At 38.3% G+C, this 23,509-nt stretch overlaps 1 protein-coding gene across 3 annotated transcripts in view; it reads left to right on the top strand.

Annotated features, from left to right (window-relative positions):
* The window catches only part of si:dkey-246g23.2 (solute carrier family 66 member 2), a 204,878-nt gene that overhangs the window by 22,704 nt on the left and 158,665 nt on the right, over positions 1–23,509 (top strand). The gene's annotated exons all lie outside the window — the stretch shown is intronic.

Here is a 23,509-nt window from a genome sequence, read left to right as displayed (position 1 = left end):
AAAACTGTCTCGGCTCCAAAACCAAACAGTTCAACAACTAACACAGCTTCGACACCGAGCCTGCGTGGACAGATCTAATGAACGTGGACGCCTACAACGCGCGTCTCAAACTGCGTAGGCAAAGCAGGCACGGATTCAACACGACACAGCTCGAGTGACCGAGATACAAACACGCGCCTGCCTAGATATAATTAATGAACGCAGGCGCCTACAACGTGCGTCTGAAATGCCGCAGACCAGGCAGGCACTGCTCCAAAAAGAAAGAGCTTGACTAAACGAGATACGAAGTGAAACGGGAAGCACTACAGAGTCCGCAGTGCTCCACAATGCACCGCATAATAGTTCAGAAAGAGCTTGTTAGTAACAGTGGGGAGACCCAGAGTGACACGGGCGAACGCTCCGTATTAAACATACGTCATCCTCACATGTCCAAACTATATAGCATAGGTGAATCACATTACAGTAATGCATTATTAACAGTACGATAAACATCACAGTATCGCAAACAAATGAAAATTATTACTCGAAAAAGGGAAAATATATTCACCACGGACCAGGTATCATTGAAACAAAAGCAAAATAAAGCGAGATCAGAAATGAAAGACAGAGTAGAAAGCAAAGTAAAACGTCATAAACAGGTTAAACGAGGGGGCCAAACACATGGACAGCAGGTTACAGATAATGAAGACTGGAATTCAAAAGCTTCAAAAACAAAAGCTCGACTGACCGAGATACAAACTGAAATGGGAAACACTACGGGGTCCGCAGTAGTCCACAATGCACCACATAATAGTACGGACGGAGCTCCGTATTAACAGTGGGGGGCCCCAGAGTGACACGGACGAACGTACGTCATCTTCACACGTGCCTGCCCAGCAGGCACGGGTTCAAAATGCCGGGGGTAGGCGAGCAAAGCGAGCAGGGGGCGGAGCCTCCTTGTAGTAAAATAATTTGATTAGAAATTAAAAGGTGGATATGAATTAGTGCAAGTGGAAAGTGATATGGGTTAATTAGGTAAGCTTGCAGTGGTGGCAAGTTTCTGGCTGGCATTAATTTTAAAAATAAATTATTTCATGCATTTAGGGTATGCTAGTGACAAGTAGATGGAAAAGATAAGACAAGAACAGGAGCTGAATGGGACAAAATCAAAGATCAAAGTACATTACAAGGTCAAGGGCCAAAAGAATTCTGCAGCAAAACAACAAGACAAAATGAAACCCAAAATCAATAGTCAAAATAATGATTTAATCCTTAGTTGTTGATTTATTTTGCCAAAAAAAAAACAGCACACCACATATCCAGAATCTTGGAAGATTACCATACATAGCACGTTTAATTAAATACTGTCATGCCACTGACATCATTCTGATGCGATTTGAGGTTAACTACCCCTTAACAGCCTGTTATTTAGAAGACCCTGGCACAAAATGGTGACAATAATACCAAAACAAAACAGGACAAGTGATTAAGAACTACGATAAAATTCCAGAGTAATGAAACTGAAACCTCAATAACTCAAGGCATAAATAAATGATATTTCAAGATAAAAAAAATTAAACAAGAGAAAAAAATAATCAAAATCACAGTCTAAGCTGCAAGCATTATGACATTTAGAAAAATGCAAGTGAATTAGACTAGGCCATTGGGACCAAGTATATTAGACTCCATCTAGTAAATGCAGTTCTAATTTATTTAAATTGCAGATAAAAGTCTGATATGTCAAAAATAATCACTGTAATGAACTGCAGACTATTATTTTGCATGTCTAATACTCTCCTGGTGTAGATCAGTGCAGCAGTCTGACAAGGGCATTTTAAAACTTTTTTTCTACGGTGTGATGTTTGTTTATTTGGCTTTAGTTGCTGGTATTATGATTGATATGAAAATGTTGCTGGCAGAAATGTTTACAGGAATATAATGTGCTTGCAGAGATCGGCAGTGTTGTGTGACACAAACAGGAAATAGGTTAACAGTATTCCTTTCAATGCTCAGTGCCAGGAAAAGGCCTTGCACTTCATACACAAGACTCTTCAAGTTACAAAAATACTTCATCGGTTCAGTGAAGGAGTTTGCAAGTCTGTGTCCCAGTGACATTGAGCTCAGTTGGCAGACTTTAATAGGCAAGTTCATTCATACGGTTTAATGTTACATGAGAAGGTAGACATTACATGCTTTGTTATTAGTCAAACCTAAGGCACTGTTCCAATGCTTTTCTTATCTTTTACTTTTAAGGAGTGGGGGGCTTGTATTGAACTGATTTAAGGTTTATACTTTTAATAAACCCAGAAGCTAAAATGAAAAGTTCAATATGCCATCCCCAAATCATAATCTTAAAAGAGAAACATAAAATACATAGTGAGCAAAATCCATTGTACAATAAAGTGTACTACATGGTATGAAAAAAGATTGATTGTTTGATTAGATGTCTTAAATTTATTGTAATTTTTTATATCGTAACCCATGTCTTTCTAGGTTTGTTTCTACAAGATGTTGCATTATCTAAATGTGTTTTTATATTGAAGTGCATACTTTGATAAAATGGCACACAACAGTGGCCTGGAAAGCCCCTACTTATAAAGCTACAAGATACTCTGGAGGAGCTTGGGGGCATGGTCATAAGCTTTTCCAAGTCTACTAAGCACACATAGGCAGGCTTTATATAACCCCATGACTCCCCAAGTATCAGTGCAAGGACAAAGAATTAGTCCAAGGAGGAATCTGCATTGCTTGTCGTAAATATCTGAATCAAATGCTTCTCTATTACAGTGGCCTAACAGTGTGGCCCAGTAATCTGAACACACTCTCTTGCGCTCCTTTTAAAAATGGGAACTATTATTCCAATCTGTTAGTCCCATGGCACCATCCCTGCCTCCCATGCAGTGCTGAATAGTTATTTTAATCAAACCACACAATAACCAGTGCTTTCAGTATTGCTGGTCAGAACTCATCCACTTCTGTGGCTGTGCTACATTAATCACAGTAGCAACGTCAGTCACAGAGGTGGACACAAATCCAATCAAAGTGTGTCACAAAGCCTACTCTAGGGAGTTCCTCCCTGGCCAATCTTCCAGAGTTTTGGAGTTTCTTAAAATGCTTCCACTTCTCTGCAATAATTGAAGTTCATGTCAGTGCTTTCCATGCGACTAAAAGATTAGAAAATCTCCCACGTTCACTTCCTGAGCTGTCCAATGGTTTGCTGGAACTTCCACAAAAGTAATTCTCCATGGCCTCACCAACTCCACCTGCACACAGATGGTTGCTTCAACTACTGCAGCATCTCCTGCCTTTGCAGTCCGCAGCCACCATACATCACTATTGTAATAGTATTGTACAGGTGACAAGCTAACCTGGTTCCCTCCAGACATGGCGCTAATCTTGGTTTTATCAAGCCAAAGAATCTTGTGTCTTACAGTCTGATAATCCGTTAGGTGTCTTATTGCTAACTCCAAAAAAGCTTCCATTTGTCTTTCCCTGAAGAAAGGTTTTTGTCTGGCTACTGTGTCATAAAGCCTAAATTGGTGGAGTGTTGCAATGATGGTTTTCCTTCTGGAGGTTTCTCCCATCGCCACACAGATTCTCCAGGTTCTTGCTCAACTCTCTTGCCATGGCCCCTTTCCCACTATTGCTGTTTGGTTGGGTGGAAAGCTCTAAGAGGAGTTGTGGTTGTTCCATTTAAGTGTTATGAAGGCAACTGTGTTCTTGGGAAACTTTAGTGCTGCAGACATTTTTTTGTAGATCAAGATCAATGCCTTGGCACAATCCTGTCTCTAAGGTCTAGAGAGTGTAGAAACATCTAAGGGATGATCAAAAGAATGGGATGCACTTGATCCAGATTTCAAGTGTCATAGCAAAAGGTCTGAATACTTGTGACGATGTGATATTTCAGTTTATAATTTTTAAGAAATTTGTTAAAATGTCTAAAATCCTGTTTTCACTTTGTTATTCTAGAATATTGAGTTTTGCTTGATATTGGGAAAATAAATTAAAATGACTTTAGTATAAGGCTGCAACATAGCAAAATATGAAGAAGGTGAAGGTGTCTGAATACTTTCCCTATCCAATGTATATGAGAGAAAGTGTGAGCAAGTACGTAATATAGGCTAACAGATATAGGCTAACAGATTTCTTCTAGGGCGGCACGGTGGCGCAGTGGGTAGCGCTGCTGCCTCGCGGTTGGGAGCTCTGGGGACCTGGGTTCGCTTCCCGGGTCCTCCCTGTGTGGAGTTTGCATGTTGTCTGCGTGGGTTTCCTCCGGGCGCTCTGGTTTCCTCCCAAAGACATGCAGGTTAGGTGGATTGGCGTTTCTAAATTGGCCCTAGTTTGTGTGTGTCCTGCGGTGGGTTGGCACCCTGCCTGGGATTGGTTCGCTGGGATTGGCTCCAGCAGACCCCCGTGACCCTGTGTTTGGATTCAGCGGGTTGGAAAATGGATGGATGTATGGATTTCTTCTAATAAAAATATACTTTATACCTCAAGTTATACATGGAAACCTAAACTGAAACTGGCCTAAAACTCAATACTTTGTTAAGTCCTGACTGATTTGGGTTGCAGATCTTTAAATATGGCTAACGGAGTAACTATGTAGACAAGAACATAGCTGTCTTTTCCTCTAAATTTTGTGTGTAATGAGAGACAGGGACTTGTGTTTAGATGAGGTCACTTGTGTTCTAAAGGACTTGAAATTGGACTATTTTTCTAAAATCAAAAAAGGTACTTGAGCAAATGTGTGCAATGGAGCAGTGGCTTAAGCAACTATAGCTAATTCAGTTTGCAGGTTCCTGGCCAGTGGTACTCATATAAATGACCAACAAATGGCGCATTGCTGCGGATGCTTCTCAGTACGACTTTCTTTGCTGTTGACGTTGGATCATCATGTAGCGCCTTGTATGCCCGGTGTTTTTGCTGAAGTAGCAGTTGGAATGCTGTATTGTTTTCATCAAACCAGTTCCTTGTGTTTCCTGGTAGAGGGTCCGAGGCGCTCAGCGGCTGTGCTATACACCGTCTCACGAAGTGTGGTCCACGCCGTCTCCGCGTCCTGGTTGTCCAGTGTGATGGAAGCAAGGCGTTCATCCAGGGTGTCAACAAAGGTCTGTCTGACATCGGGGATCTTTAGCTTGCTGATGTTAAGGCGTTTTGGAGCTTTAGTGGCTTGAGGTCTTCTCTTAGGTTGGATGTGGATTTTCATCTTTGAGATGAGGAGGCAGTGATCCGTCCAGCATTCTGCTCCACACATGGCCTTAGTCACCTTCACGTCCTGTCGGTCTTTGTTTCTGACGATGATGTAATCGATTAGATGCCAGTGTTTTGAGCGGGGGTGCATCCAGTATGTCTTGTTGCGTGTGGGGAGGTTGAAGACTGTGTTTGTTATTAGAAGGCCATGTTTAACACAGGTCTGAAGGAGCAGCAGGCTGTTGCTGTTGCACTTTCCAACTCCATGCTTCCCCATCACACCTTCCCAGGGGGTGTTATCACTGCCGACGCGTGCATTAAAGTCTCCGAGAATGATGAGTTTGTCAGCAGTGGGAGTGGAGGAGATGACAGTGTTCAGGTCTTCGTAAAACTTGTCTATGGTCTCTTCTGGGTTTGTCATGGTGGGTGCATATGCGCTGACAATGGTGGCAGCCTTCGTTCCATGGATGAGGGGGAGTTTCATCGTCATGAGACAATCATTGATTCCTTTTGGGGAACTGGAGAGTTTGCTCGCAAGAGAGGTTTTGATAGCAAAGCCAACTCCAGCTTCTCGCCTTAAGTCAGGGTCGTGTCTGCTCCAGTAGAATGAGTAACCAGCAAGCCTTTCTGTAAGTTCTCCTTCACCGGAGAGTCTGGTTTCACTAAGGGCGGCGATGTCTACGTTTTGGTGGTAAATAAAGAATAAGTCCCTGAAAAGAGTAAGAAAGAAAAAGAGTAAGTCCCTGAAAGAAGCTTTTGACTACTCAGTTATTTTGTATCATAGTCCTCGTTTATGATCACAAGTTCTAAGTAGTAAACAAAAGAATGAAGTCATGAGTACAAGCAGACCAAATGGGGTTTCTGCACAGGGTTACTGTGGTCACTTTCTGGGATAGGGTGTGGCACTCAGTTATACTGGGCAAACCTTTGGGTAGAACCGTAGGATCTTTGGATAAGACCCATGGCAGGCCTAGGACACACGAGAGATTATAGCTGTCTGTTCCTCTGGGAGCACTTAGGAATTTTTAGGGAGGAAAGGTAAGGTGCTGAGAATAGGAAGACCTGGTCTGTCCAGCTTGCCATGTTGTCTCAGCAAACCTTGACAACATGATCAGAATGAAAGTGAAGTTATTTTGAAGTGCAGTTATGTTTCAACACAATGAATAAACATAGTGTATGAAGAAAGTTATTTTGTTTTAATTGGATTATATTCTGTACTGAAATCAATTTTTTAGCATCTGGAGTAAGCTTTGATTGTTTTGTCTGCTGTCTTTTTTTAACTGATTACTTGCTACGAATTACAAACATAATTCAAGCATCCTGTATGTGTCTCATTTGGATTTGGTAGTGATTCACTAGAGTTTAACTCGGTAGGTGACCCTGCTTTAAGGCAGGATTATAAATGTATAGAAATCTTTTTCCCAAATCACACTGGTACTAAGAAATGTGTGTGTGTATACATAAACAAATGCTTGCAAATGTACATTATTGTATATACACACCGATCAGTCAAAGCATTAAAACCACCTGCCTAATATTGTGCAGGTCCCCCTCGTGTCACCAAAACAACTCTGATCCACTGAGGCAAGGTCTCCACAAGACTTCTGTAGGCGTCCCGTGGCATTTGGCACCAAGATGTTAGCAGCAATTCCTTTAAGTCTTGCAAGTTGCGATTTGAGGCCTCCATGGGTCAAACTTGTTATTCCAGCACATCCCTCAGTTGTTAAATCAGATTGAGATCTGAGAAACTAGCTCGCTTCGCTCGCTAACCCCTGGTGTTGGGTAATTATAAATAGCGTGATGTATGTATGAGATATAGCATAGTGTGAAGGTGTAGATGACGCATATAGGAAGCCAAGAATAAATTGCAAGGCACAGTGTAAAGATTTATCGGAAAATTTCTTTGTACACAACATTAGTAGTAAAGGTGGTGTCTTGTTCTTGAATGAGTTTCTCTTGGCATGGATCATTTATAACCTTAACTTTAACGTCAGATGAACGTCGAACTTGTGAGAAGGCCACATAAAGTTGTCCATGTCCAAAAACGGGGTCAGAGAGGTAGATGCCAACCTTGTTCATAGTTTGGCCTTGTGATTTGTTGATGGTCATGGCAAATGCAGGTTTAATGGGGAACTGTCGCCATTTGGTGGCCAAGCCAACACCTTGCAGTCTTTATCATTTCTAAATAATTTTTACAGTGTGGCACAGTGTATTATCCATCTGAAAGCGGCCACTGTCATCAGAGAATACCGTTGCAATGAAGGAGTGTGCATGTTCTATCAGTCTTTAGATAGTTGTTATGTGTCAAAGTAACATCCACATGAATGCAAAGGCCCAAGGTTTCCCAGCAAACCATTGCCCAGAGCATCACACTGCCTTTGTCGGCTTGCCTTCTTTCCATAGTGCATCCTGCTTCCATCTCTTCTTCAGGTAAGCAACACACATGCATGCGACTGTCTGCATAATCTAAAAAAAATGTAATTGATCAGACCAGTGTTGGCGCTGACTGTTCTGCAGCTTCTCATCTCAGTACTCAGAAAGCTGTAATGCACTGTGTGTTCTGACACCTTTCTTTCATGACCAGCATTAAGTCAGTCAGTCAATCATTTTCCAACCCCCTATATCCTAACACAGGGTCACGGGGGGTCTGCTGGAGCCAATCCCAGCCAGCACAGGGTGCAAGGCAGGAACAAATCCTGCGCAGGGCGCCAGCCCACAGCAGGACACACGCACACACACACACCAAGCACACACCAGGGACAATTTAGGATCGCCAATGCACCTAACCTGCATGTCTTTGGACTTTGGGAGGATACCGGAGCACCCTGAGGAAGCCCACGCAAGCAAGGGGAGAACATGCAAACTCCACGCAGGGAGGACCGGGGAAGTGAATCCAGGTCTCCTTACTGTGAGGCAGCAGTGCTACCACTGCGCCAAAGTGCTGCCCCCAGCATTAAGGTTTTCAGCAATTTGCTGGAAACAAAAATTTCATCAGTGAGCTTTGGATGCCCATGACCTTGTTGCCGGTTCACCTGTTGTTCTTTCTTTGACCATTTTTGGTAGGTACTAACCACTGCATGTTGGGAACATTCCACAAGAATCCCACAAGACCTGTAATTTTTGAGATGCTCTGACCCAGTCATCTTGCCATATAATTAGTCCTGTTAAAGTCGCTCAAATCCTTATGCTTTCGAAATTTACTGCTTCCAACACATCACCTTCAGGAACTGACTGTTCATCCCTTGACAAGAAGCATGGTAACAAGATAATCAGTGTAATTCACTTCACCTGCCAGTGGGTTTAATGTTGTGACTGATCACTGTATGTTGTTATGTATGTATGTATGTTGTTATGTACAGTGTACTTTTTGTGTGTATGCATGTTTATGTTTCTTTCTAATTGCTGTATTCTTATTAACTGTTCTGATGAGAATGAAAGTTGGAATTTAAACGTTCTTTCTAATTGCTGTATTCTTATTAACTGTTCTGAGGAGAATGAAAGTTGGAATTTAAACGTTCCACTCTTAAAAATAATGGTTCTTTAATAGAATTTTATGGTTCTTTACTGGGTTGTGTGGTTCCTTGTAAAACTATTGCTTTACAAAGCACCACTTCTGAAAAGAATTCTTTGCAGGTGAATTTGGTTCTTTGTGCTTTGAAAAACTTTCTAAAAAAAAAAAATAAATAAAATTCTTTAATGCCTGGTAGGCTACCTAGCAGGACACTAAAAAATTAAGAAAACCTGGACTTAGTCTGTGTTACATACGTATGCAGCAACAGCCCTTTTAAAATCATAAACCTTTTGGTACTTCACAAATCTGTTAACATCTATTATGGTTATTTACTTTGTGGAACATGTTATGGATCCAAATAAATAAAGGTGCTTTCTGGAACTTTCATGTGGATTTGTCTTTTGGGAACCAAAAATGGTCCCCCTAAGGTGTCAATCTGAAGAACCTCTCTGGCATCTTTATATTGAGAGTATACAGTGCACAATGTATGCATAACAGTAAACCTGACTTGGCTCGAATGGAACAAACAAGATTTTATGTTAATAATATTCATTGTTTCAGTTTTTCTTCTGTATATTAACATTTGAAATTCTCATCCGCTTGTCAGCTCCATTTTTAAGTTGGATAAAGAAAGGGGCCTGAAGAATGGAAAGTTAGATAAATAATACAGTACATATTTTCATTTATCTGACACCTTTATCTATTGCAACTTACAACATTTCGAACATATTGGCTACATTTTTTTTGCTCTTCCAATTGGAGCACAGGCAGGTGAAGTGACTTGGCTCATGGTCACACAGTAACTAGTCCAGAGTCTTAACCACTACATCACACTGCTTACTATGTTTCAGTACTGTTTTAAATAGTTATTTAAACATTTAGTAACATGTAGCACATGGATTTTAAGATCAATAAAAATGCAATTACAATTCAAATTCAACTTAAAAACTTAAAATGTGAAAAATCTTACTGTTAAATAAAGGACCTTGTTGTAGTTATCAAGTACTGTAAAAAGGTAAAAGTTTTGACCACTACGGGAGATGGACGTCTGAGGTGGAACTCAGAAACTGTGTTATTGTTTCGATTTTTTCTTAAATAATTCCGAGGTATCCTGTATTTACTCAACCTGGGGGGTTCAATTACAGTATATACAGTACAAGCATATATAAGCATGAGTGGCAGAAAAAAGATTCCGAAAGAAAAGACAGCTAAAGCTTCATCCAAATCTAAACAGACATCTAGTTCAAGCTCAAGGTATGGCCTGCCAGAAACTGACTTGGAACAGATAGGCGAAAGCACAGATTTCCCGGGACTTGACGCTACTGTATCATCCCCAGCTGAGAGTGAAAGTAGGAGCGAATGTGCAAGCAATTCAGGCTGGGTTAATTCGCTGTTCCAGAAGGCTCAGTGAAACTGAAAAATAGCCTTTCCTTCCGCGTTTGTCATCTACCCCTTGCGAGCCAGTAACATCAGCTGCAGCTGGGCTTGCTACTTTACCAGTGGAGTTCGGGGAAGACCGAAATGATCTGTCTAAGCTGAAGGCAATGATCACTGCAATGGCCATGCAATGGCCGCAACAGCCACCGCTCAAGACATAAAGGAGCTCAAGGATAATATAAAGAAGGATATAAATGATATAAAGAAAAAGGACATAAATGTTATAAGGAAAAAAAATAAAGAAAATACATAAGGCAAATGAGAAGCTGCTTCAGGATATTAAAGACCAGGAAACCCATTTAAATAATCTCTTTGAGGCAGAATTTGAAAGTATGCTAGAAAAAACTGAGGAAAAAATACAGGAAAATGCATCTAAATTTAAGAATAAATTTAGAACATTTGGAGCTCAGTCTGAAGACGTTAAGCAGACGTTCACAACTCATATTGAAATAGCAGAACAACTGGTGTCTACCTCTGACGAAAAAGCAACGGCTGCAAATTCCGAATGCAAAGTGCATGGAGACAGACTAGCTGCACTGGAAGATGGATGCAGAAGGAATAATATCAGAATTGAAGGTCTCCCTGAAAATTGTGATAGTCCAAACCCAGTGAAATACGTAGATGAACTGTTCTCTAAAATAATTAATATAAATACCTCAAAGCTCAAACTGTTTAAGATTAAATTTTATGTTTATAGTATTTGGACTGTATTGTCAATAGATATCTTTATTTTAATCCTCATGCGTCATTGCTGGGGGGCTTGTTTTGTTTTGGACGTGCTCTGTCTCTAAGCATGTCAGAGGACTTGGACTTTGTGAAGTGTGGTCTATCCTCACGTGAGGAGGCAAAATGGGTGGGTGCAGGGGGACTAGGGGGGGAATGGAAGAGAGTAAGCTATTTCTTATCTATCCTTTTAATCCTTATAATTGTAAGAGCCAACATCACAATAGGCTTCATGGCAATAATTCCTGGAAAAATTGGAAATTAAGGTCAAAGCTGTCTTATGTAATAATGTACTATCTTAAATTAAGACTACAGAATGTCAACAAAATATCACCAAACAGTTAACTTTCTGAGCTAGAATGTTAAAGGTCTCAATCACGAATTAAAGAGAAAGAAAGTATTCTCCCACCTAACAGGTCTAAATGCTAAAGTAATATTTTTACAGGAGACCCACTTAGTAAGCAAGGATCAGGTCCGGCTGCATGGAGACTGGACTGGCCAAATGTTCCATTCCAGCTTTACAAAGAAAACTAGAGGTGTGGGAATTCTTATACATAGAACAGTCTGATCTGTAGTATGAGATGTAGTATCTGATCCTGAAGGGTGATCGATATGTGATCGTCATGGGTAATTTATTTAACTGTAAAGTAATTTTGATAAATATCTACACACCCAATGTTGATGATATATCATCCAAAACGTATTTGCATCCATTCCCAATGTGAACACTCATAAAATTATAATGGCTGGTGACTTTAATTGTGTTTTAAACCCAGACCTAGATAGTCTCCTGCCACAGGGGTGTTGACATCTAACACTGCAAAAACAATTACACAGTTTGTAAATGATCATAACTTATCAGAACCCTGGAGATTCCTAAACCCAAATTCAAAGAGCATATTCCTTCTATTCACCTGTGCATCATTGCTACTCAAGAATTGATTATTTCTTTATAGATAACAATTTCTTGCCCACGATTAAATCTTGTAAGTACGACACTATTGTTATCTCCGACCATGCCCCTTTAATCACGGAGCTTAAATCACAATGCTCCATATATTCATCTCGCAGATGGCGCCTTAACCCACTGTTATCAGCAGGCGAGAACTGTACGGAGTTTATATCCAAGCAAATTGATTTTTTTTAGAGACAAATACATCCTCAGAGACCTCTGCAGGAATCCTCTGAGAAACTCTAAAGGCTTTCTTAAGAGGACATATTATTTCATATCTGTCCCACAAAAATAAATTGGAAACCAAGAAGGTATCAGAGCTAATCGGTGAAATTACCAGAATAGATCAAGAACATGCCAGTTGTCCGAATGAGGAACTTCATAGGAAAAGACAGGCTTTGCATTCAGAACTCAACCTCTTGACAACAAAAGAAACAGAACAACTAATTTTTAAATCATAACATCATTACTATGAACACGGAGAGAAAGCTAACAAGATCTTAGCTCAACAAATCCACAAGCAGGAAGTTTGCAATGCAATCCCAGCAATCACCAACACAGACGGAGGCAAAATCATTGACCATAAAAATATAATGCACACATTTAGAGACTACTATAAATAATTATATTCTACTGAGTTTAAAGAAGACAACACACAACCTCACGCATTTTTGGATGCATTACAGATACCACAACTAGATACTCTCATTGCAGAAGAATTGGACAAACCTCTGGCACTGTCAGAATTACTAGATGCTATGAACTCACTTCAGAGCGGGAAAGCAGCAGGCCCTGATGGTTACCCTGCTAAATTTTATAAAAAATTCTCAATTAAGTTAGCTCCCCTTTTATTAGCAACATTTACAGAAGCTACAGACAATAAAATTCTACTTCCAACTTTTCACCAAGCATTAATTACCGTGTTTCCTAAGCAAAATAAAGACTTATTACAACGTGCATCATACAGACCAATCTCACTTCTGAATAACAATGTTAATGTACTCTCCAAAGTACTTGCCAGTAGGATTGAGAAAGTTCTTCCTTCAATAATATCACAAGACCAAACTGGATTTATTAAAGACAGACACTTAGCTTCCAATGTTTGTCTCATGTTTAATGTATTATATTCACCCACAAAGTCTAACACCCTGGAGATAGTATTATCATTGGATGCAGAAAAAACATTTGATATGGTTGACTGGAACTACCTTTTCACCACATTCGAAAAATGTGGGTTTGGCTGGAACATATGTGCATGAATTAAACTGCTGTATACCAGTCAAGAAGCTTCAGTTTGTATTAATAACATTATTTCAGATTATTTCAAACTAGAACGTGGTACTAGACAAGGATGCCCCTTTTACCATTGCTTTTTGCAATCGCCATAGAGCCACTGGCAGTTCACTGTTGAAATGCTTATGTGATAAAGGGGATTATCAGAGAAGGACTTGAACAGAAAATTGTATATGTAGATGATATGGTACTATATATATCAGATCCAAAAAATACTGTGACTGCAGTCCTAACAGCACTAACAGAATTTCAAAAGATTTCTAGAGTCAGAATTAATTTGATTAAAAGTGTGATCTTTCCAGTGAACTCTCCAGCATACAATATTAAATTGGACACCTTCCCTTTTATCATCGCAGATCAGTTTAAAAACTTAGGGGTAAACATCATAAGTAAACATAAAGCTCTTTAGCAACAAAATTTTGCTGTCTGCTTGGAAAAACTTAAGCAAGACTGACATAGATGGTACACCCTTCATCTCACTTTAGCTGGAAGAATTAACATTGCCAAGGTGAATATCCTTCCTAAGCTTCTTTTTCTATTTCAAAGCATTCCAATATACATCAACAAATCATTTTTTAAGTAAGTAGATTCAATCATAACCTCATTTATTTGGAATTTAAAACATCCACACATCCAAAGGGTGACCCTACAAAGACCTAAAGAAGAAGGTACATACCGCTCAAACAGGTCAACTGAGGATGCCATATGTTCTGCCCTTCACCTCTCCCTGACACATCTGGATAAAAAAGACACATATGTCAGGATGCTATTCATAGACTTTAGCTCCGCCTTCAACACAATCATCCCTCAAAAGCTGGTTGTAAAACTGAGCAGGTTGGGCCTGAACGCCACCCTCTGCAATTGGATCCTGGACTTCTTGACAGAGAGGCCCCAGTCAGTTTGGATGGGCTGCAACACTTCCAGCATCATCACACTGAGCACTGGAGCGCCGCAGGTCTGCGTGCTTAGTCCACTGCTCTTCACCCTGCTGACTAATGACTGCACAGCTACGTACAACACCAACCACATCATCAAGTTTGCAGATGATATGATGGTGCTGGGACTGATCAGCAGGGATGATGAAACAGCATACAGAGATGAGGTGGAACGGCTTTCTGCATGGTGTGAAGATAACAATCTATCTCTCAATGTCGACAAGACAAAAGAGATAATTGTGGACTTCAGAAAATCACATCCTGCCCACATCCCACTCAGCAACAGTTTAGATGTGGAAACTGTTAGGAGTACCAAGTTCCTCGGTGTGCACATAACTAAGGAACTTTTGTGGATGCATAACATCTCATCACTAATCAAGAAAGCCCAGCAGAGACTATACTTCCTGAGGCAGCTGAAGCGAGCAAGTCTTCCCCCTTCCATCCTCACCATGTTCTAAGGAGGCACCATTGAGAGTGTTCTGACTAGCTGCATCACGGTCTGGTATGGTAACTGGAACATATCTGATTGCAAGAGCCTGCAAAGGATAGTGAAGACAGCAGAGAACATTATTAGGGTGCCTCTCCCTTCACTACAGGACATATTTTACAAATGCAGCATTGTGCAGGACCCCTTACACCGCTCACATGGACTTTTCACACTTCTGCCATCCAAGAGAAGATACTGCAGCATCAGAGCCAGATCTGCCAGGCTGCAGGATAGTTTTTACCCCAAAGCTGTCAGACTCCTTAACAGCATGCTGCCCCCTGGGATCTTCCACACTGCCTCAACCACCTCTAAAAACAGTACTTTTATACATGCAAGCCACTTTCCTGCAAAGACTAGTGTGCATGTAGAAAAGAACTGAAAATCATTTACTGACCTTTAAGTATTTTGACATTCTTGATATCCTTCTGCTGTTAAACATTCTGACCTGTCATTGTTTACACATGTCTTAAACAACTACTATCATGTGAATTTCCCCTTGGGATTAATAAAGTATCTATCTATCTATCTATCTATCTATCTATCTATCTATCTATCTATCTATCTATCTATCTATCTATCTATCTATCTATCTATCTATCTATCTATCTATCTATCATAAACTGATAATTTCTATATTATCTATATCTATTATGTATTTATTTATTTATTTATTATATTACATATCTATTGACTATATTTATGTATCTTGATTGCAAATACCATACATTGCATCAATGTTCATATTGCTTACTACACGTCAATATTGCTGCTTCTTCTTTGTCTTGTCTTTGCACAATGTCTTGTCTTATTTGTGTTTTATTTAAATTTTAATTCTATTTTAAATTTATTTTTAATTTATTATTTGTACTTCATGTTGTTACACTGTGGACCCTGAGCTTTGCAATTTCGTCTGTCTGTATACTTGTATATGGTTGAGATGACAATAAAGTTCGCTTTGACTTTGACTTTGCCTAACTTTCAGTTTTATTACTGGGCGGCAAATATACAAGATGTAAAAACCTGGACATTGACACAAATAGATGAACATACACAGGCCTGGTCCACAATAGAAATACAATCCTGCAGCACTTCTTTATATTCCTTGCTTTGTACCCCAGTAAATACAAGTTATCGCCAATATATTAACAACCCAATTGTGCTTCACTCACTCAGAATATGGAACCAATGCAGGAAGTACTTTAAGACAGAGTAGCTTTTATCTGTGGCACCTCTGTATGAGAACCACCTTTTTTCTACCTCTCAAATGCACACAGTTTTTAATGTCTGGAAAATATTTAGGATTAAATCACTTAGAGATCTGTACATAAACAACATCTTTGCATCCTATGAACTATTACACTCTTAAATTTAAACTTCCAGCAACACATTTATTTCACTACCTCCGAATTAGAAACATTGTTAAACAAAACCTGCCCAACTTTCCTCACCTCCCACCTACTTCTATTCTGGAAAAAATATCGATCAGTCTTGAGGACTCAGACAGCATTTTGGTAATATATAAAAACATTTTAAAGTCCCTCCCTTTCAAAGATCCCAGAGTACATTGGGAAATGGACAATATTTCGGAACAGAAATGGAAGGCAGCAATGTACAGAATTCACTCTAGCTCCATATGCGCAAAGCGTGCAATCATTCAACTTAAAATCGCCTATCGAGTACATCTGTCTTGCATCTCTAAAATTGCCAATGTTGCAATCAAGTTCTTGCCTCATTGGGCCATATGTTTTGGGCCTGCACCAAATTAACATCATTCTGGACCAAAAATTTTTAAATGCCCTTCAGACAGCCTGGGTGTCACAATCTCTCCTAATCCACTAACAGCTGTGTTTGGTGTACCTTTAGATGGGCTTAAGGTGGAGAACAAACTGTATTTGCATTTACTTCACTATTGGCACATACTTATTCTGCTCAACTGGAAAAATCCTAACTAACCTCTTTTCAGTGTGTGGGTAACCAGTGTTATATACTACTTGAAATTGGAAAAAATTAAATACTCACTTAGAGGATCTTTGCAAAACTTTTTTAAAACCACGCAGGATCTAATTAATAACATTTTAGAAAAAGCATTTAAATTGAGGAAGCGGATTCTGTTCCCCTTTTTATTCTATTTATTTACTTACTTATTTTTTCTTCTATTAAAGTTTCACTATGTTGGCCTAGCTCTCTTTGTCATAGGTTGGGGTAGAGTTGACTTGAACCTAGTCTTATAAAATTTGACTTTCTTATATGGAATGCTGTTTGATTTTAATAAATTTAATAAAATGTTTAAAAAAAGAGGTAAAAGTGATGATTTAATGGTGATGTTTACATCTTTTTTATTTAATTTTGTTATAGGATAATACTGTATTTTATCATTGGCATGGCAAATTTCATTACAGCTATGCTGTTTGTCACTTGTCTTCAATACAGGGCACTCCACACATTGTCTGCCTAAACAGATAATACAGTAAATAAATCAAGCTGTGCTTGTTGTATTTATTAATGAATATCTAAGCTACAAAACAAAGCTCTGATTTAGATTCACTGTTTACAACTATGGCTCTGACTCTGCATGTTAGTCTTTCATACAGAATGTTCAGAGAGTCGTCGTCAACCAAGTTTCTGAATGCACTACAAACCTCCTTTTGCCTCTTCCTACCTGTTTTATTGTTGCACAAGTAGCCATTCTTTGATGATTTTTTGCATGTGAATGAAGAGCTTTGTACTTGTATTTCTTGAGTGTATCCTACCCTTTTGCTTTCAGACACAAACAGACCCAGAGGTTTCTAGAGTTATTCATACCTTCCCTTATTGGTTATTGTTGAGATTCCAGGGGGTCTAATACGAACAGCAGGAATGAAGCTAGTGTGGAAGAATTGAGGCTGGACATCGCAGCAGTGAAGTTTCAGGAGGGATTTATTTAACACCAACAGAGAGCACACAGCACAATATAGGAAGCACTCTGAGGTTAAAAACATAGGGTTTTAGTATTTTTACAGTGCAGACACAGGAGTCTTATTCTTTTGGCCAGTGTACCAACCAGTCAGCTAATAGTTTCTAAACAAACTTACTGCATTTTGGAAAAATACAGATATTGTCATATTAAGATTCAAACACTTCATGAGTCATAAGACAGAATGTGCTTCACTAATAATTTCTAATATGGACAAAAGACAAATTTAACTCTTTATAGACAAGAAGCGCAAATCTGTAGTGAAGTATCTCACGATGCATTAATACAACTTCTGTCTGACTCTTTGTAGTGCATATAAATGGCATAGAAATGACACTTCACACTAGATGCACTAAATAATAACTTTTATTAAATAGTCATTGTTGGCATTAGGTTATTTAAATTGTCACATTTCCTGTAGCCACACTGCATCTCATTCTTTAACTTGTAGGTTATGGGTCAAGTGAACATTGTTGTAGCTATAAAAGGCTTTAAAAGCTTTTACATAATCGGCAAGCTTTTTTCCAACATCTGACACAACCAGTGAGGTCACACCTGCCAAAGGTTGTTGTGAAGGTTTATCACAGTGTACAGGTATGTTAAAGAAAAATATATTTATTTTGAAAGTCAAAGACATTTTAAGAATATAAACTAAGCCAAGCTGTTTCATTGCTCAGTGTGACATCAGACTTCATATTATCTTCTCCTACTGTTTTAAATTACGGCATTTTTTGAACTAGAAGTTGTTTTACAAAGGTGTAAGATTCTTCATACTTTGATAGGGGGGGGGGGGGGGGGGGGGGGCAGTGATCTTGCAATAGGGCATGTATACAAATTCAGATATGATGTTAGATAGTAATAATAAGAAATATGTAAAAAGCATAACACTAGTAATAAATTAAAATACATTTATAATTACCAGGCAGCATGGAAAAGGAAAGAAGAGATATAGTAATAAACTAAAAATTGTCTGAAGCATTAAAATAATATAACTGGATATAAACATTACTGAAGTAAAATAATAGTAGAAGCCTGACTGAAGAGACAGGTAGGAATTTGATAAAAAATACACATATTATTTAGATTAGAGAGGTAAGATCAAAAGGGTAGAGGGGTAGCCATGGACACAAAAATAAAAAAATATATAATAATAAAAAGACTTCAGATGGGAGGTGAATCACACCTTAGCAAAGATGTTTGAGTCAGAAGAATAGAAAGCTACAAAGAACAGAGTTATGGCACTAGGAGTGTGTTACAGACCCACATAGAGTGCCCTCCATAATGTGGGGGACAAAAGCACATTTTTTCTTGTTTACCCCTCTGCTCCACAGTTTAAAATTACAAATGAAAGAATTAATGCGTGATCAAAGTGCACATTGCAGATTTTAATTTAAGGGTATTTGCATATATTTAGGTCTCTTTTGGTCATTTTTATACATGGTCTTCCATTTCAGGGCACTGTGTGTCTTTGTCCTAAACATTATAGAGGACACTGTAGCAAGGGAACAAGTACCCATAAACAACTTTAGAATAGTGTAGCACAGGCCAGTTTAGATGACAAATACAAACAGATAAAACTTAATAAATAGTGGCTCATAGGTTCATAAAAATATAAATGTGTAGAAGTAATAGTTATTTGCTGTTTGTTTAACCCAGTATGACAAGGCAGCAACCAGAGGGAAACCTGTCTTGACTTTTATTCAGTAAAAAACAAGGACTGAATTCATAAACAGTTAACACAGAAAATCCACTAAAATTATCAAAGTTTTTTGAAAAAGACAAATTTTGAGCAGATGGAGAACAGCCTTAAAAACATTATCCATGTGAGTACTGTAAGAACTGGCAGTTGAGGAATGAAGATGAAATAAAAATATACAGTATGTTTCATGCAGTGCAGGACAATGAAATATCAAAAAGTGAAAGGTTTGTATGACAACTAATAGAGTACTTCAGAGAATATGACAAGAGTAAAAGAAATAATGTTAGCAGTATTAACCATAAGATTTATGAACATACCTTAGCAACAGTTAATGGTCATGTCAGAGATGAATTATATTGGTAATAATGCAAAGGTCAACCCTAAAAGAATATTTACATATTTGAGGAGTAAAAAAATGATTAAGGAACAGGTTAAGAGTATAAAAAGCAATGACGGTAGCATGAACAGGAAAGATAAGTAAATAGGAAATGCATTTCATTTGTATTTTTCTAAAGCTTTCCATCTGTAATATGCATGGAGCTGGAGGAACTGCCTGGGTCACAAAGTGAAAGTTATAAACAGTAAAGTGCTAAAAGCATTTAAAAATCCAAAAACAAATAAAAGAAAAGAGCAGGACAACAAATACAGTATTTTTGAGTCTATTATGAAGTTAGTGATTGTGATGTGAACACATATGTATAGCCCTGTGGTGGGTTGGCGGTTTCCTGGCTTGTGCCCTGTGTTGGCTGGGATTGGTTCCAGCAGACCCCCGTGACCCTGTAGTTAGGATATAGCGAGTTGGATAATGGAAGGACGCATATGTATATTTTGGATGCAAACTGGACCAGTTGTTAACAACTGCAATCTGAACAATTTATAAATTTATTAGAAGGTCAATTGGACAAACTTGACAAAAGTGACTGTGAAAAAATGTGTTCAGTATGGATTTGTAATAATCCTTCCTTGTCTAAACTCTTAGAAGTCAAATAAAATACATTGTGGCTTAAAAACAAGTACAATATGTTATGGAGTAAGGATCTTTATATGAATTAGACAAAAATAAAATCCTGCAAGGATCAATGCTGGTGCTGCTGTTATGTTCTAATTTGCATTCGGTAAATTATTTAGATGAAAATGTATCAAGCTGGTTACATTTACAGACAAGACACATTTACATGGAGGAGTCAGAAAATTCCCTAAACACAGTCCTGAATATTCAAATTTGAGGAGGTAAGTGGAAAATTAAGTTTAATGTAAATAAGAAGTTTTAACATGTCTGAAGTTAAATTAGCAGGCAAAAGTATACGCTGTGAGTGTACAGCTAGAAAGTATGCCATATGAAACACTTAGTTGTCCATACTGACTCATCACTTCTTCACACAACATTCTGAACTGGTTCATAGGGCTGATAGGATGCAGAGTATATATCCCTGTGTGAAGTACAACTCAAGACAGGCTGTGCTTAAGCTGTGTAACGCTTGTGAGGTCACAACTAGAATACAAGGTGTACTATAGTTTTGCAAATATAACTCCAGGGCTATAGATGACACTGTATGGCGAGACATTAAAATAGAATGTTTTCAATTTAGGCAAATTGAAATTACCAGGAAATTAATAAACATGTTTAAAATTATTTAAGAGATAAATAAGGTGTATCTTAGCTTTAACTTCAAAATAAGTATGCAGTATGCAGAAGCAGAGATAGAAGCTGGTTAATGGTTTAGCATTTTGTTTCATTTTAACACTAAACATGCCACTTGAATTTCACAGATTAATATTGCAATAATTAATAATAATAGATTAATAATTGTATGATGTTGGATAAAATCATTTATAGAATTTTCAATAATCAAAAGACATTTTAGGATAATTATTTCCTGTATACAATAGATATATATGCATGCTATTGTGTGTTGATGGCTTTCACTGTGTATGTTACATAATATTTGTACAGAGAGAAAAAGAGGAACCATCTGACTAGGGGACATTTAATGTACTTCGTACTCTGATTATTCATGCTAGAATCTATACCCAAGATTTATAAATAACAAAAGCACGAACTTGACAGAAGTAAATACAGTATATATGTTCGCTAAATAAAGGAGACTGAAAATCAAGTGAACATGTCAAGTCTTCTTTCTAGTGATCTTATGATCTCTTTCATTACTCAAAACTAACTGACAAAAAAGCATATTGAGCACTTGTTTCTGGAAGGTATTGATTATGAATCAGTGATGAATGGATATTTGTTTTTTCTTTGTTAACCACTTATGGGTTAATCATTGCTAAGAATATACTATGTGTCCTGAGGCGGCTCTGGATTATGTTACCATGTAAGGAGTGGGTCTCACTTTTATTTTTTTTTTTCTCTCTCAGTGGATTGGTGATTCTAAATTGGCCCTAGTGTATGCTTGGTGTGTGGGTGTGTTTGTGTGTGTCCTGCGGTGGGTTGGCACCCTGCCCGGGATTGGTTCCTGCCTTGTGCCCTGTGTTGGCTGGGATTGGCTCCAGCAGACCCCCGTGACCCTGTGTTCGGATTCAGCGGGTTGGAAAATGGATGGATGGATGGATAATCCTGTTATTTATACAGCGTAGCACTCAAAAGAACTTGAAAATATCTGTTCTGATGTACTAGTTTGGGGAGTCAGATTTGTGGAGTTAGATGAAGCAAATTTTATATTATTTCACTTTCAATTCTTATCGTCATTACTTTATAATGTTGTGTTATATGTGTTACTCTGCGAAAACTCTGTATTTTTTCCTTTTACATATTAGAAAATGAAAGAATGCAGGACAATATGTAGCTGGGTTCTTACTAAATTTGATCATCTGAAATGTTAAATGATTGAGGAATGAAGTAAGATAAAATAAGCTGGTAATTTGCCCCAGCCTCTTATGGCTCAAATGCCATAAATGCCAGAGGTGACTCTACTCTGTTGGGCCCTTGAGCAAGGCCCTTAACCTGCAATTGCTTTGTCCTGGGTATGACATTAATCTGCATCTAGCCCTGCAAGTAGGTCCTCCAACTTGCAGGGAAAACTTAGGGTTTGGTGGCAGGACTGACACTCTAGCCACTTATAAAAACCTCACAATATTCCAGGGTGGGGTTGAGGTGTCACACGTTGCATAGCTGCACTGGGATCACAATCCGGGTGGTTCATCGTGTTTTGGGTATGGCAACACACTGTAAAATCAGGACATACTCCCAACCTCTCTCTCTCTCTCTCTCTCTCTCTCTCTCTCTCATGCCAGATATTACCTTTTAGTATGAAAATCGGTTTCATATAAGACTCTGTTGAACTGAAGGACGGATGCATGAAATCCATTATAATTTGTGTTTCAAAACAAGATGAATGATTATTGCTTTTCAATGGAAGAAAAACTGCAAACTAGAGCTTAACTTGACTTTTTGGCTGTAAAAATCATGTCCATATGCTTTTTGAACATTATTAGGATATCCACTTTCAGTTGATAATTATATTGTTTGTTTCACATGCCAACCGCTCATTCTATGACCAAAACACTTAATTCCCATAGATTTCCTTGATTTAATTGAAATATATTTTCCGGATTCATTTTGATCAAGTTTATCAATTTCTTTTGAGTGCATTTATTTAAACAATGATCCAAATTAGGTATTCTTTCATTTATACCTTGACCTCTTATTGTTTTTGTGTTGTATTCTTTTCTTTTATTATTTATGAAACACTTCAAACTAGAGTTTTATATGAAAATATGTTATATTAATATATGTTTTTGAATTTGCTGCAAACTTGAAGTCATACCCATAGTTATTTTTCTAACATTAAATTCAGTAGTCTTAGTAAAAAAGGTTCTGACTGCCTGTGTCTCGATAGATCATGCTTACTGTACTTGTAGAAACAGATAAGCTTATAATGTAGAAGGTGACAATTAACTGGATTATTATCCATCTAAATTTATTTTATTAAGAGCACAGTGAGCCTCATCAATTGGAGTAGTTTGCATTGAAAGTGCCCTTAACAGCCTTAGAGGCTAAATAGCAACCAACAGAATGGGCTAGTAATTAAGTGAATCCATAGCTGTATTTTCTTAAACTACAGTCGACCCTTGATATACGACCGGCCTGACATGCGAACAAGTTGGTTTACGACCAAAATGTTTGTTTTGAATTACGACCAACGTCTTGTGTTACAACCCGAATACGGTCACGTGTATCCGCTTGTGCGATTGTAAACAAACAGACGAGAGCGTTTGTAAGCGTCAGTCGGAGCCCAGATACATGTGTTTGTGGACGTAATTTCGGTCAGTGCAGTGATTTATATAATTTATTTCGATAATTGCTAAGGACGGAAGAGAAGGTAACGAAGG

This window comes from Erpetoichthys calabaricus, chromosome 9 (assembly GCF_900747795.2).
Source record: "Erpetoichthys calabaricus chromosome 9, fErpCal1.3, whole genome shotgun sequence".
NCBI classification, from domain to species: Eukaryota; Metazoa; Chordata; class Cladistia; order Polypteriformes; family Polypteridae; genus Erpetoichthys; species Erpetoichthys calabaricus.
The sequence above is the reverse complement of the archived record's forward strand: the minus strand, read 5'-3'. Positions and strand labels throughout refer to the sequence as shown.